Source organism: Narcine bancroftii, chromosome 2 (genome assembly GCF_036971445.1).
Source record: "Narcine bancroftii isolate sNarBan1 chromosome 2, sNarBan1.hap1, whole genome shotgun sequence".
Classification (NCBI taxonomy): Eukaryota; Metazoa; Chordata; class Chondrichthyes; order Torpediniformes; family Narcinidae; genus Narcine; species Narcine bancroftii.
The window spans coordinates 236,147,372-236,162,279 of NC_091470.1; the positions used below are offsets into that span (position 1 = coordinate 236,147,372).

The following is a 14,908-nucleotide window of genomic DNA, read 5'->3' on the forward strand; positions in this document are numbered from 1 at the left end:
GGTTGCTGCAGGGATCAGTGTTGGGCCCCAGCTGTTTACAGTCTCTTCCAGTGATTTTGATAAAGGGAAGAATCATCATATATACTTTTGTTAATGATACTTGGGTAAATGGGAGAATGTGAAGGACATACAGAGACTCAAAGGCTCTGTGAATGAACAAGGACTTGGTGGAAGGAATATTTTATGCAAAAAAGTGTGATTGTCAAATTTGGTGGAAAATTTAGAAAAGTGAATTTTAAAATGGCCAGAGATTTAAAGATGCTGGTGTACCGAAAGACATGAATCATATTTTATGAAAATCATTAAAAGGTAACATACAAGTACAGGAAATAATGAAGAAGAAAAACAGAATGCTGGTCTTTGTTTCAAAATGATATGAGAACAAGAGGAAAGCTATCATACCATAATGATATCAGACCCTAACAGGATGACCCTGCCAACAGGGTGACCCAGCTAGCTTACTTTTAAAAGCTTCCTGCTTGCTAGCCATCCCAAAACCTGAAAACAGCTGCTACCAACCAAATGTTGCAAGTTGCTGAGAACTGCTGCCAAATTGGGCCTTGTCCCAATTAACAATTTTAATTTGTGGACCAGTCCCATATTGTCACCTTTTGTGCTGCTGTTGAGATTTTCAGCTACTCCTGACCTGTTGGTAGATCGATTGATCGCTGATTTCTGTGACTGAGGTTTGCCTTGAATCCTGCTTATTTTTACTGTTACTGTAATGAACCCTCGGGGAAAAAAATCATTTCAATGGAAATAAGTTTCAATTAAGAGGTAAATGGGTGACAGTTCACTTGAAACTTTTATCTGATAGAACAAAGTTTTAAAAATTACACACCTCCTCCTCACGCTGTGACTTCACCTCATTGTCACATAATGTTTGTCATAATTATCTCTGATGATCTCGGCACAGTGACATATTTATTCAGGCAACATTTGCAATTGAGACTTACTTTATATTTAGAAGTTTGTGGGTTGGTAAAGTAGTTTGCAGACTTAGAACTGCAGAGAAAGTCAGTTTAGAAAAGCATGTATTCTGCTGATATTAGAGAAATGTTACGGAAGGCATAAGGTAATCTGAATTTCTTGATATAATAGATTGGCAAGCTTTATGTCAAGTGGAAGACTTAGAATCTTTTGAGACCATGTTTGAATCTGACGTTGGGAGGGGAACTGCATTTTTGGCATTATTTTGTGACCAAGGTTAAAAAAAAATACCTCTGCCATGACACATTGCAACAAGGCCTTTCTTATGTTTGAGATGGCATTACAAAAAAAAAATGGTGCTGTAATAATTATAGTAGGTGCAAATGCTCTTTTTCCATTGGCACCCCAGTTAATTGGCCATGCAGTGTCCTGGGATAGGAAGCCGTTTGTGCCGTTTCCACTGGGCCACCTTTCATCGGGACTCTGACTGCTTTTCCACTGAACACAACTCATCCCCGGGGATCGGAGAGTCTACCTTCAAATAGAGTGGAATGGACAGTTGCCCGTTTTCCACTGAATCAGCTCGCTGGTTGAATCAGCTGACGCCAGGGATATGAGTAGGGGTAGAGGCCGTTAATCCCCGGGGTGATTTGACGTCATTTGACACCGCCGTGCTGATAGTTTTCCTTTTCCACTGGATACTTAACTTGTTTATGCCCTGTTAATTTCTGCGTCAAGGTGCCAGTGGAAAAGGGGCTATAGATTTATACAACATGCAAACAGGCCCTTCAGCCCAACATATCTATGTCAGCTGAGTTGTTGACCTGAGCTAAATCCATTTTTGTGCCTTTCGCCGATATTCCGCTAAACCTTTCCTGTCAAATTATTTGCTTAAATGTCTTCTAAACACCATTATTGTAGCAGTCTGTATGAATTCTTGTGACAGCAACTCCCATTTACAAACTACCCTCTGTGTGAAAAGACTGGTCCTCTCACCTTAAACCTATGCTTTCCAGTTTAAGACTCCCCCAACTTGAGAAAAAGAATGTGACAATTCACCTTATCCATGTCCTTCATTGTTTCATATACTAGTGTAGGTCACCCTTCAGAGTCCTCTGATCCAGGAAAAACTTGTCCCAGCATATCCAGCCTTGTGTTACATCATTTCAGGGCCGGCAATAATTAAAATCATAAAAAAAGGACTCAGAAACAACATTCTGAGACAAATCAGATTTCTAAACCAGAATCGATGCATGAGTGATTCAATGAATTTAAGTGATGGTTAATTTAGATTTCAGTTGTATTAATAGACAGGCAGCCAGCCAATGTAACTTGTCACAGTGATGCCCAAATGGTGAACAGTGAATACATAAAGAAAATCTATGAACAATATTTTGCACCGCAGGTACTTAATGCAGGAGATTTAAAGATGAACTCCCAGCCAGGTTTTGCTGGAAGATGCAATTATGAGATAGAGCTGCAAAAAACAGCATTGTCTAAAAATGGGATTGCATGGTATTGCACATTTTTCTTCAGTATCAGGTGGTAAACAAAGATGAAAAAAAAATGTACATGTTCGAAGTCTGAAATTAAATTCAAAGATATAAACAGAAGGTACTTTAACTTGAGATGTCAACTCATTTTCACTTTCCACAGATTGTTGCCTGACCTGCTGAGCATTTCCAACATTTTTTTGTTTTTGTTTCATTTAGCAATCATTTCTGCATGAAATCTTGCCAATTACAAAGATGGATTGGGCACTTCCAGTCACAACCTTTGTTAGCATGCACTTCATGGCTTTGATTTTGTCTACCAAGTTTGACATAAATTAGAACACAACTGAACACCTGTCAATGAACACTTTCAAAAAGGCTTGGATGTGCAATATGTTGCCAAGCACATATAATATATTCTTCATTTGCTTGAAAGATTTCTGGTTACGTCACAAGGCAGTTACAAAATTGGCTGCTAAGACAATACCCAGAGTCCTCCAGAGGAGTCACGTGAGCAGAGAATGCTTTTTTTTCAGCATTTTACTGCTAAATAATTAATTTCCTGGTTGCCGCAGTGGTCATATCACAGGCAGTGCTTCATAATCAGAAGCTTTGGTGCTGGCATCACTGGAAAGCAGAAGACTACCAGGCAAGAGACAGTGAAATCCCATTCCCAGAGAGTCCTCAGAGACTCCAGAAATACCTGGGTTTCTTCAAAGAGCTAAGTGTTCGCAGGGTCAGGCTCGTAAAAGGCTGTAGTTTCTCAGATTGTGACATTTTGTAAAACAAACCTCAATTATATTTTCAGACCTGGACCTCTCTCCCTCTCCGGCTGTCCTGATCCACAAAATGAGCGGTGGATTATTCCAGCCCGTAACACCCTGTCTCGGCCACATTTTTCAGTTTCTGTCTCACCACTACATTAGAGAGTTCACCATGGATCTTTTTCTCTTTTCCCAGGGGAGAAATAATGGGTTGATAGAGTAATTTCCCACTGAGATTAAGAGAGAGAAAAACTAGAGGACATGGGTTAAAGGTGAAAGGGGAAAAGTTTAAAGCAAACATTAGGGGGAACTTCATACAGAGTGGAGGGAATGTGAAACAAGCTGCCAGCTGAATTAGTCAACACAGGATTAATTTTGACATTTAAGAAAAACTTGGAAAGGTAGATGGATGGGAGTGGTATGGAAGGATATGGTCTGGATTAGTGGGACTAGGCAGAATAATGGTTTGGCACAGACGAGCAGGGCCAAAGGGCAAGTTCCTGAAAATGAGATCCTGATACCTTCATCACTCGAGGGAAGACCGAGGAAAAGCAGTGAGGAGTTCTGCAGGGATCTGTCCTAGGGTCCTTGCTCTTTGTGATGTTTAGATATTATATTACCTGGATCAAGGAGTGGAAGGATGAGTCAGTACATGTGTAAATGTCACCAAGGATAGTGGTGTTGTGGATAGTGTAAAAGGTTATTGTATATTATGACACACTATAGACAGGATGCACAGTTGTGCAAAGAAGTGGCAGAGGGCGTTCAATCCAGATAAGTGTGAAGTGATACATTTTAGAAGGATGAGTTTGAAGGTCAATGATATGGTTAATGACAGAAATTTGAGGTCCAAATCCATAGATCTCTCAAGGTTGCTGGGCATGGTTGGTAAGGTAGTTATAAAGGCTTAGCATATGCTGGGATTTATTTGTTGGGGGGATGGAGTTCAAGAGCCACGAGCTATCAATTCTATCAAACTCTGGTTAGACTACACTTGGAATATTGTGCTCAGTACTAGTCTCCTTGTAGAAGGTGCAGAGGAGATTTACCAGGATGTTGCCTGGATTGGAGATCATGGCTAATGATTCAAAGTTAACAAGGAGATGAGGCAAGAGGGATTTTTATCTTTGCATCAAAGAAGACCGAAAGGTAACTTAATAGAGATCTACAAGATTATAAGAGGCATAGATAAGGTAGACAACCAACACTTTCTTCCTGGGGAAACTGTAGAAAATACCAGAGGAAATCTGTATAAGTTGTGGGGAAGAAAGTTTAGTGGAGACGACGGGTATGCTTTTTTTTACAGAGAGTAGTGGGTGCTGGAATGCATTGTCAAGTTCATGGTGGAGGCTTCCACAACAGGGACATTTAAAAAAAACTCTTAGACAGGCACATGGATGCAAGAAAAATTGAGGGTTTTTTGTGCGAGTTAGGAAAAATTTAGATTGTTGATAGCTTTATATAGATTGGCACAACATCGTGGGGCAAGTGCATGTACTGTTCTGTAATCTTCTATATTCTAATTTTCAGATTCCCTTGTACTGTTTGTTACACAACAAGAAAATAATCCTTGTTCTATTTTTAAGTGTCTTCCTTCAACATCCCTGTACTTCATTAAGATCTGTACCTCAATTATAGAACTCTGACCACCAGACAAAATGCATGCCTCTGAGGAGCTTTATTTTGCAGGCATTAACAGAGGTTGAGAGCATTCACCTGTTGGCCTTCTGACCCAAACCACTGACAGATCTTCACATTTGAAGTCAATGCCATTGAGAGCAGAGCACATCAGGAAATAATGATTGGATTGACAAATGGGCAGTGAGATGCAATGAAGTGCCAATTTTTCAAACCAAATGAAATCTACATTTTTTCAGACTGAGAAATCCCTTCTGAAATGCACTTTAATTTAAACCATTGATCTATTTGCTTAATTAAACTACAAAAGATATACAACAAATGAAGTCTTAGCATTTCATTCTGTTCACACTAATCAGATGTAATCATAGTTGTGTCATGTTAATATACTCAAGTGATCAATTCTGACTTACATGAAAGATTCCCGGGGAGGTGCTGCTTTGAGCAGGTGTTTCATCAGGTGCCTTTGCTCATATTTTTTAGCCTTTGACAAAGAGTCCCTCCCTCAGTAGCTGGCATTTAAAGGCCAAGAAGGATCAAGAAATCTCCTGAGACAGCAAATGACTTTTCACCTAAGCTCATACGCGTTCACCACTGAAATTACACAATAGCTCTGGTATCTGCTGCAGTTATTTCACTCACATAAATACTGCATTCCATCTCCATTTGGAAATCATCCTTCATTGTTCAGCAGCAATTAAGGTTAACCTCAACTCAGTTTGCTTGCAATGAATGACAGAGGATCCTCACTTAGTAAGACATCACCAGGTGTAAAATAATGCCTGCATCAGCTAAACCAACAGGACTTTTCTCTGCACTCTGAAAGGTTTTGACAACCCCAAAACACAATGTACTTTATTGTCCCTTATGTATTTACAGAAAGGCTAGATTAAAAATCTGACCTTGACTACTAGTGCTGTCAGAATGTTTGATTTCTTCTGAGTGCTTCTGTTTCCTTTACATCCAAAGGTTTCCAGGTGAGCAGGTTAATTATATTTCCCCCTGTGTAGCTAAATTCTGCAGACACTGATTGTAGTCAAAGCACAGAAATGCTGGAGGAACTCAGCTGATCTCACAGCATCTTCCTTGAGGAAGGGCTCGGACCTAAAGCATCGGTAATATATCTTTGCCTCCCATGGACACTGCGAGATTGGGGAAGTTCCTCCAGCATTTCTGATTTTTGTGATGGGGGTATAAAATGCTTTAGTGAAGGATTAGTTGAGGTGGGTGTTGGAGGTCCATGTGCACTCCATTTCTCTATGACAGGGGTGGCCCAACTTGCTTAATGTAAGAGCCACAAATGATAATGCTCAGATGCTTAAGAGCCACAGGACATGAACAAAATTCACACGTACTTTTTTATTGTTACGTACACATATTGTTATATCAATTCTAAGCAATAATATTTATTCATGCATGCAGTTTTAAACTGTTAATTTGTTAATTTTGGGGTGTCCGTCAGTGGGGGTCGGGCGGGCGAGAGGGGGGGACCGGCAGTGCGAGTCAGGCGGGCGAGAGAATGGCAGCGGGAGTTGGGCGTGCGAGAGACTGACAGCACGAGTCCGGCGGGTGAGGGGGGGTTGAAATTTTTAGAATATTCAAATTTTCCACAAGCTGCATATTAAAGGTCAAAGAGCCGCATGTGGCTCACGAGCCGTAGTTTGGCCACCCCTGCTCTATGACTTGATAATTAACCCAGTACTGTTCCTTTTGACCACTGTTTTCTTTAATATATTATTTAAAATATAAGCAACCATGATTACACCAATAATATAATAATACAAATATATCCTTATATTTAACATGGTTTATATATAACTAGAAACCTATCTACCCCTAACCCCTACCATAACACACCCGCCATCTCTAACCCTATCTACCCCAATTAACCCATGTAAAAATGAAAAGGAAAAGGGGGAAAAAAAGATGAGAAAAACAAAACAAGAATTAATGCATGTGGAATAAGAGATCCCAACTACATCCTGATAAAAATCTTCAAATTTCCAATTAAAGCAATCCAAATATGGGCTTCAAATCTTCTTAAAATATAATATATATCCCACAAATTGTATGTTATCTTTTCCAACGGAATACAGGACCTTAATTCTGAATGCCATCTCCGTAACTAAGTTCTATCTCATCTTTCCATGAACTTGCTATACATTTCCTTATCACTGCTAATGCCAGTTTCAGAAACGCTATTTGAAATGTATCCAATTTATATACCAAACAAATTCCACTTGTATTCCCAATTTTAAAAAATTTGGAATCTAAAGAAAGTTTTATTTTCAAAATATTATGTAAACGATCCTTAAACCAAGACCAAAAAGGTTTAACCTTAACACAAGACCATACTGAATGTAAAAGCGTACCTTTCTGACCATTACAACAAAAACACGAATCAGAAAGAATCAAATTATATATTTTTAAATGCTCTGGAGTTAAATATAATTGATGTATAAAGTTATAATTTACAAATCTATACTGGACATTTATAACTTTTGTCACATTATCAATACAATTAATTTTCCAATGATCTCTATCCAAATCAACTCCCAAATCTTTCTCCCATTTTAATCTTGATTTATGCAAATCAATTTTAGACATTTTCTGTTGCAATAATTTATACATTTCAGATATAAATCCTTTCTTCCCTCCATCATGAACCATCATTTCAAATTTCAACTCTTTTGGAAGAAACAAATCCTTCCCAAAGAATCATACATCAATAACTTAATTTGATAATAAAAAAAGTCTGAATTGGTACTTGATATTTTTCTTTCATTCTTTTAAATGAAAGAAATCAGCCTAATTCATGGCAATTATTTAATATTTTAATCCCTTTCTGATCCCAAATCTTAAGAAGGGAATTATTAACCATAAAAGGAAAAAGTTTATTTTGATACAAAGGAGTATATCTAGATATTTTACCTTGATTCCTAATTTCATTATTTATCCCATCCCAAATATATATCAAATAAGATAAAATTGGTAACTTATAAGAACTTCAGTGGTGGGGAAGGTTATGGAGGGTATTCTTCGAGATAGTATACATGCACATCTGGATACGCAGGGATTGATTAGGGGCACCCAACATGGGTTTGTAAGTTTGATGAACTTTGTTGAGTTTTTTGAGGAAGTGACAAAAAAAAGGTGGATGATGGTAGAGTGGTGGATGTGATATATTTGGATTTTAGTAAGGCTTTTGATAAGGTCCTGCATGGAAGGTTAATAAGGAAGGTTCAGTCACTAGGAATTAGTAGAGAGATTGTGATGTGGGTTCAGAGGTGTCTGGGAGATAGACAGCAGAGACTCATGGTGGACAACTGTATGTCAGGTTGGAAGCCTGTGACAAGCAGGGTGCCTCAGAGATCAATGTTGGGTCCCTTGTTGTTTATCATTTATATTAATGATTTAGAGGAGGGCGTGATTAACTGGGTAAGCAAATATATGGATGATACGAAAATAGGGGGAGTGGTGGATGGTGAGGTAGATTTTCTTGGATTAAAGAAGAGTTTAGAAGAGTGGGGTGAAAGATGGCAGATGGAATTCAATGTTGACAAGTTGAGGTGTTGCATTTCAGTAGAAATTACCAGAATTAGACATATACAGTTAAGGAGAGGGCATTGAGACATGCAGAGGAGAAACAGGACCTGGGGGTTATGGAACAGAGTTCACTGAAGGTGGATTCCCATGTAGATAGGGTGGTTAAGAAGGCAAAAAGTATACTGTCCTTCATAAATCATAGTATAGAGTTTAGGAGCTGGGAGGTGGTGCTGCAGCTGTTTAAGGCATTGGTGAGGCCAGATTTGGAGTACTGTGCTCAGTTCTGGTTTCCAAATTATAGAAAGGATATAGATAAGTGGAGAGGGTGCAGAGAAGGTTTACAAGGATTTTGCCTGGCTTACAGCATCTGGATTGCAGGGAGAGATTAAGGAGACTGGGACTTTATTAATTGGAATGTAGATGACTGAGAGGGGACTTGATAGAGTTATTTAAAATTATGAAAGGACTAGATAGACAAGACATAAACAGACTCTTTCCCCTGAGGGCAGGGGAGGTTGGAACAAAAGGCCATGAGTTAAGGGTAAGGGGGCAACACTTTAGGAGTAATATTAGCAGTGGCTTTTTTCACTCAGCGAGTGGTGGCAGAATGGGATGAACTTCCAAATGAGATAGTTGTGTCAGGGTCCCTTCTGTCATTTAAGAGAAGGTTGGATGTGTACATGGAGGTGAGGGGATTGAAGGTTATTGGTGGTGTGTGGGACATGTGAGCTAGTGGAGTTGTTCTAGTGAACTGGTGCGGACTTGAATGGCCGCCATGACCTGTTTCCACTCCGTAAATAGTTATATATATATTTAACATTCCATTAATAAACAAATTGATCCCTTCTATCCTCACTGATTCTATTTAATTCTGTATCTGCCCAAGTTAACAATCTATCAAAATCAAACATTCTATTAATATATTTTAGCTGAGAGGCCTTATAGTAATTTTTAAAATTGGAAATTGTAATCCCTCAATGCATATTTCCATGTTAACCTATGAATAGATACACTTGCATGAAAAATTCCTAATTACTATTTCAAGTCTTTAATTTTTTTTTAGGTATATTACAAGGAATAGATTGAAAAAAAAATACTGGAATCTAGGAAATACATTCATTTTTATACAATTCACTCTACCAACTAAAGTTATTGGCAAGTCTTTTAATTTAATTAAATCCTCTTTAATTACAGAAAATAATGGCAAATAATTGAAAGCATATAAATGATCTATATATCTATCAATTTTAAAACCTAAATATTTAATTTGTTCAGTCCATTTAAAACGCTAGTCCTTTACAAACAGAATAATTGGCTTCAGACAATGGCATAACTTCACTTCTATTCCAATTTACTTTATACCCTGATAATTCTCCATATTGTATTAACTTTTCCTGTAAAACTTTTAACGTTAAATAAATCAAAATATCATCCACAAATAAACTAATCTTAAAATTAATCCAATCCTGTTTTAAAATCTTTTATATCTCTTTCCTGCCATATTAATTGTGCTAGATGTTCAATCACGAATGCAAATAATGCTGATGGCAGAGGATCACCCTGTCTAGTAGATTTCTCTAAATTAAAAGATTCAGATAGAAACCCATTTATCATAACTCTATCTTTTTGTTGTTCATATACTACCTTAACCCAACTTATAAACATTGGTCCAAACTGAATTTTTTCCAAAATTTTAAATAGAAACACCATTCCACCCTATCAAATGCCTTTTTGGCATCTAATGATAAGACCATAGGTAAGTTGGATTTCTCCCATGAAATATTAATTAAACAAATTAATTTAGTTACATTATCAGCATTAAATCTACCCTTAATAAAACCCATTTGATCAATATGAATCAACTTAGGTAAAAATTGTGCTTAACTTTTAGCTATAGTCTTAGTCAAAATAATGAAATTGGTCTATAAGACCCAGGCTTCAAAGGGTTCTTTACTTTTTTAAGAAAAAAACTCTTATAATAGCTTGTATAAAATGTTCTGGTAAAAATTGTGTATCTCTAGCCTGCTGCAAAACTTCATCAAACAACGGATGTAATAATTTTTTGCAATTTATTATGAAATTCCACAGTAAAACCATCCTCTCCTGGAGATTTACCATTTGGCTTTGAATTAAGAACTCACATAGTTTCTTTAAAACCTATTGGCTTCTCCAATTGTTCCTTAATCCAATCATTCAAAATAGGTAATAGTAATTTATTTAAAAATCCATCTAATTTACTTTAATCTTGCTGCACTTCTGAAGTATGTACTTCTTTTATAAAATTCCTCAAACTGTTCATTAATATCCTGGGGTTTATAAGAAATTTACTTTTTTTTTTCTAACTGCCTTTATTGTTCTAGATATTTGCTCAGATTTCAATTCCCATGCCAAAACTTTATGTGGCTTTTCTCTAAATTCATATTTTTGTTTCAATCTTTGAAATAAATGTTCAACTCTATAAATTTGTAATGTATTATATTTAAATTTCTTTGAATCTAATTGTACTTTTTTCTCTTTATCAAATGGATTCCTCTGTAACTCTTTTTTCCCAAAACATTTATATATTTCTCTAACATATCTACTTCAGCTAAATATTGCTTTTTAAGTTTGGCTGTAAAACTAATAATATGACCTCTTAAATATGCTTTTAAAATATCCCATAATACAAATTTACCGTTCACAGATTTTCTATTTATATCTAAAAACTGTTCTATTTTTTCATTAACATATTTACAAAATTCTTCATTTTTAATAATAAAGAATTAAACCTCAATGATGTGTGGGGACCATTTTTCCTGTTATTGCATACATTAGTAAACCAAGTGAATGATCCAACAAAATTCTACACTTACATTCAGTCAGTACTGCATTATCCAATAAATGAGCCGATAATTTAAAAAAATCAATTTTAGAAGTATCGTACTGAGCTGAATAAAAAGAGTAGTCCCTCTCTTTTAGGTTTAATTTCCTCCATATTTCAATCCAATTAAGTTCCTTCATCAAGAATAACAATTTTTAATAATTTTGAAAATGGGGTAATTGGAAACCTCCTAAAGCATACTTCCAAGACGATTTATGCATCATTACTCTTGCTAGTTTTCCCTTGCATAGAAATTCTTCGACTATTTTATTTAAGTTTTGAAAAAAAATATTTCAAAAGAAAACAAGGAATCGATTGAAAAAGATATTGGATTCATGGAAAGATATTCATCTTAATACAGTTTACTCGACCTATTAATGACAAAGGTAAATCCTTCCATTTAATCAAATCAGCTTTGATCTTTCTCATTAATGATATGTAATTTAAATTATACAGTGATTGAATATTTACATCAATCTTTAAACCTAAATACTTCATTTTATCAGTCCAATGAAGTTTAGTAATTTGTCTACACTGGTCATAACTTCTTTCAGAAATTGGTAATATTTCACTTTTATCCCAATTCACTTTATATCCTGATAATTTACCATATTGTTCTAAATATTCTTGCAAGCAAATTAAAGATCATTCTGGATTAATTAAATATATCAAAACATCATCCGCAAATAAATTAATCATATTCCTCATCTGCTAACTTTATACCTCTAATATTCTCATTCTGTCTAATAGCATGAGCTAATGGTTCAATGACCAATGCAAATAGAGCTGGTGACAGAGAACCTTAATGAGTTGAACACGATAATTTAAAGAAAGAAGAGGTTTGACCATTTGTCGCCACCCTAGCTATAGGATTATTATATAATGCCTTCACCCAACCAATAAAAAAGGGTCCAAACTTATATTTCTCTAACACTTTAAATAAAAAATTCAATTCGACCCTATCAAAAGCTTTCTCAGCATCTAATGGAACTATTATTGGTAGGTCAGGTTGCTGTCATGAAGCATTGATCAGTGAAATCACTCTAAGAATATTATCAGGAGCATACATATTTTTAATAAAACCAGCCTGATCAGCATGTACCAATTGTGATACATACTTAGCAAGTCTATTGGCCATTAATTTCACTATTATTTTATAATCCACATTCAATAAAGAAATTGGCCGATATGAAGCTACATTCAAAGGGTCTCTATCTTTATTTGGTATAACTGTTATTAATGCACTTAAACACGAATCTGGTAAGGCTTGTTCTTAGGTTACATGATGAAGAACATCCATAAATAAAGAGAACAGTTCATCATAAAAAGCTTTATAAAATTCAAAAGTGAACCCATCATCTCATGGAGATTTCCCATTACGCATTTGTTGAATAACCTCCTTTATTTCTAAATCTGTAAAAGGAGAATCTAATTTCCTCACTTCATCTTCCCTTAATATTGGCAAATTTAATTCTGACAAAGAAGATTCAATAGAACCATCTTCTTGAACTCCCTCAGAAGCATATAATTTCTGATAAAATGATTAAAATCGGTCATTGATTTCCTGAGGTTTAAAAGTAACTGAATTATCTTTCCTCACACCATTAATAGTTCTGGATGCTTGTTCTGTTTTCAATTGCCAGGCCAAAACTTTATGGGCTCTGTCCCCTAACTCATAATAATGCTGTTCAGATCTTTAAATCAAACATTCAAATTGGTGTGTTTGTAATGTATTATATCGTAACCTCAATTTTGTCAAAACTGCCTTATTATCCTCCATACAATTCCTCTGAAATTCTTTTTCCAAATCAGCTATCTGTTTTTCCAATGACCGAGTCTCTGCCAAAAATGTCTTCTTTTCCTTTGATGCATAACTAATAATTTGACCACAAAAAATGCCTTCAAAGCATCCCATACAGTAAAATTACTCTGAACTGTATTCCTATTCAAATCTAAGAAAGAAACAATTTGATCCTTAATAAATTTTACAAATTCCAGTTTTTTCAATAACATTTCTTTAAAGCACCAATGAAAAGTTGATTGGATAACTTCCGGTCCAACACAAGAAATGAATAGCTATAAATGATCAGAAATTGTTCTACTCTTATATTCAGCTTGAATAAAACCTGATTGCAACTGTGCTGATACCAAAAAAAAGTCAATCCTTGAAAATGAATCATGGCGCAAGGAATAAAACTGAAAAATCTTTCTCAGTCGGGTTTAACTTTCTCCAAACATTTATCCAATTTAAGTCTTTCATCAAAGAAACCAATTGAACCACTGCTTTTGATTTTTTCACAATCTTTGGAGATTTATCTAATAATGGGTCTAATACACAATTAAAATCTCCCCAATCAAAATATTTTCTTTAGCTTGGCTTAAAGTTAAAAAAGCTTCAGACATAAATTGTTCCTCATTGACACATTCAACAAGGACCATGACTCAGCAAAGAGTTTACAATTAATCATTAAAATTTAGCCAGCTGATTCCACCAAAGATTCAAATTTGAATGGTATTTTCTTATGGATCAGAATCGCCACTCCTCATGCTTTCAAATTGAAAGAAGATGAAAATACACAACCGACCCAGTCCCCCTTCAATTTCAAATGTTCTCTTTCAATTAAATGAGTTTCCTGCATAAAAGCAATATCAACTTTTATCTTTTTTAATATAGGCTAACACACGTTTTTGTTTAATCAGGTTATTTAAACCCTGCACATTAAACGTTGCAAAGTTCAAATTAGACATTATTAACAAAATAAAATATAAACAGAATAAAAACCCCTCTTTCTATTCCTTCTATTCACGGAAAATAAAAAAACCCTTCACAATTATTATGAGGCAGCTCAATTAAGATTTATTAATCGTATGTTAGATGTTTCATGGCCCCCTAGTTGGGCCAAGGTAGAATTGGCTGGTATACTGGAACCTTATCCACATCTATTTGTATTTAAATGGAATTCTGTTTTATTACAAAGATATAATGTACCAGTTTTGAAACACTTATTAGGGATTTGGACTAAAAGGAATTTATTAATAGGTTCAAAGGTAAAATATTGGTTTAGGCTCCAATATATCAAAATAAATTAATTCCTTTTATATGGAATAATGGATTTTTAAGAAACTGGCAGATTAAAGGAATAAAGTTATTGCAGGATTGTTTTGAAGAGTGTAAATTTTTATCATTTAACCAACTTAGAAAGAAATTTGGAATTTCTGGGAATTCTTTTTTTTATTATCAAATTAGAGCATTAGTGAAGGAAAAATTCGGAAGAAAAATGAAAATACCCAAGTTTACGAAATTTGAGTTTATGATTTCTCATTTTTTGGATAAGGGTTTTATTTCAGAGATGTATTCATTTTTACAAGATACTATGGATAAAATAAATTTAGATAAATCCAAGATTAAATGGGAAAATGATTTAACTTGTGATATCGATCAGGCTGACTTGGAGATTATGTGTTTTGAAGTTGTGAATAAATTGTTTAATGTAAGATACAGTATGATCAATTATAATTTTTTTGCATCAGTTATATTTAACACCTGAAAAATTGAGAAAATATGGATTTAGTAATTCAGAGTTGTGTTTTAGATGTGGATCATGTGTTGGAACTTTTTTTACATTCGGTTTGGTTTTGTGATAAAGTTCAATAATTTTTGGTATAAAATCAGGGAC

General features: G+C 35.2%; 2 long non-coding RNA genes across 3 annotated transcripts in view; one reads left to right on the forward strand and one right to left on the reverse strand.

Moving 5' to 3' along the window:
- LOC138752633 (uncharacterized) overlaps positions 1-793 on the reverse strand; it is a 45,965-nt gene extending 45,172 nt beyond the window's left edge. For both annotated transcript variants that reach the window (XR_011350792.1, XR_011350789.1), the window contains exon 1: positions 609-793. This is a non-coding gene — a long non-coding RNA (uncharacterized lncRNA). The remainder of the gene's footprint in view (positions 1-608) is intronic.
- Positions 794-982: 189 nt separating this feature from the next.
- LOC138752635 (uncharacterized) overlaps positions 983-14,908 on the forward strand; it is a 68,383-nt gene continuing 54,457 nt past the window's right edge. The window contains exon 1 of the long non-coding RNA XR_011350794.1: positions 983-1,075. This is a non-coding gene — a long non-coding RNA (uncharacterized lncRNA). The remainder of the gene's footprint in view (positions 1,076-14,908) is intronic.